This window comes from Mastomys coucha, unplaced genomic scaffold (assembly GCF_008632895.1).
Source record: "Mastomys coucha isolate ucsf_1 unplaced genomic scaffold, UCSF_Mcou_1 pScaffold23, whole genome shotgun sequence".
NCBI lineage: Eukaryota > Metazoa > Chordata > Mammalia > Rodentia > Muridae > Mastomys > Mastomys coucha.
The window spans coordinates 32,103,126-32,104,740 of NW_022196906.1; the positions used below are offsets into that span (position 1 = coordinate 32,103,126).

Below are 1,615 nucleotides of genomic sequence, written 5' to 3' on the forward strand. Positions count from 1 at the left end.
TAATGGTAACTGCTTCTCTGAATATTATTCCTTAAAAAACAGCTTCAAAATATTTATGGTTGTTTCTGGACTGCTACTCACATAAGGTATGGACAGCAAAGGCACAAAAAAAAATTAATATCGATTTTTTCTTCTACTCTGGTTCTTAATCTCATGTTAATATAGAAAGTTCAAGAGGGCTGGGATTTCATTTTAATGTTACTATTTTTACTATTCTTACAGATATGACCTAAGAAAGAATGGGTTTTGGAAATGACTCTTTGGTGAAAGAATTTATCCTGCTGGGCTTGACACAGCAGCCAGAGCTCCAACTGCCTCTCTTCTTCCTCTTTTTGGGAATTTATGTGGTCTCTATTGTGGGGAACCTGGGCTTGATTGTTCTGATTGTTTTGAATCCTCACCTGCACACCCCCATGTACTACTTTCTCTTTAATCTTTCCTTTGTTGATTTCTGCTATTCCTCTGTCATAACCCCCAAAATGCTTGTGAGTTTTGTGACACAGAACATCATCTCTCATGCTGAGTGCATGACTCAGCTCTTTTTCTTTGCCTTCTTTGTTATTGATGAATGCTACATTTTGACAGCAATGGCTTATGACAGATATGCTGCCATTTGTAAGCCCCTGGTTTACCAGGTCACCATGTCCCATCAGATCTGCCACTTCATGATGATGGGTGTGGTTGTGATGGGGTTTGTGGGTGCTGTGGCACACATCATTTGCATGATGAGACTCACTTTTTGTGATGGCAACATCATCAATCACTACATGTGTGATATACCCCCCCTTCTGAAGCTCTCTTGCACAAGCACTTCCATCAATGAGCTGGTGGTTTTCATTATTGTGGGTATTAATGTAACAGTGCCCATTCTGACTATCTTTATTTCTTATACTTTGATCCTTTCCAATATCCTCAGCATCCATTCTGCAGAGGGTAGGTCAAAAGCCTTCAGTACATGTGGCTCCCATGTAATAGCTGTTTCTATTTTCTTTGGGTCTTTAGCATTCATGTATCTTAAGCCTTCTAGTGCATCTGCAGATGATGATAAAATATCTACCATCTTTTATACCATTGTGGGTCCAATGTTGAATCCTTTCATCTACAGTTTAAGGAATAAGGATGTCCACATTGCAATGCGAAAAACTTTGAAAAAAAGTATGTTTGCCTAAGAATATCTACTTGTTATGAGAATAAAAATCATATAATATGTGATGCTTACAGTCAGGGAGAGGACTGGAGAAATAACTCATTGGCTGATTATTTGCTATTAGCATAAGGTCATAGTTTTGACACACTGTCTTCTAAAACTTCAATGGCAGCAGCAATTAATATAACTCAAAATCCCAGTAAATATGGTATTTTATGGAATCAAAATTATTTAAAATTATGTAAAACTAATTTAATTATGGAGAAGATTTCAGAAGACAGTAAAGGATGATTAACCAATCATCTTTTTATGGTAGTGATATAAATTTATTGTATAATTTACTAAAATCCTCTGTATCTGTTTTCAGTATTGTAAGGTGAACAAACATTTTTGAAGTCATCTACCTGTACAGTACACTCTAGAATTAAAAATCATAAGGATTTATATAAAACACTTAGTGTTATTAGA

General features: G+C 35.9%; 1 pseudogene across 1 annotated transcript; it reads left to right on the top strand.

The window, feature by feature from the left end:
• The first annotated feature begins 224 nt into the window (after nucleotides 1–224).
• On the top strand, nucleotides 225–1,169 carry LOC116072364 (annotated as a pseudogene). Its single transcript, XR_004111414.1, has one exon. The product of XR_004111414.1 is annotated as an olfactory receptor 145-like (transcript).
• The last annotated feature ends 446 nt before the right edge of the window (nucleotides 1,170–1,615 follow it).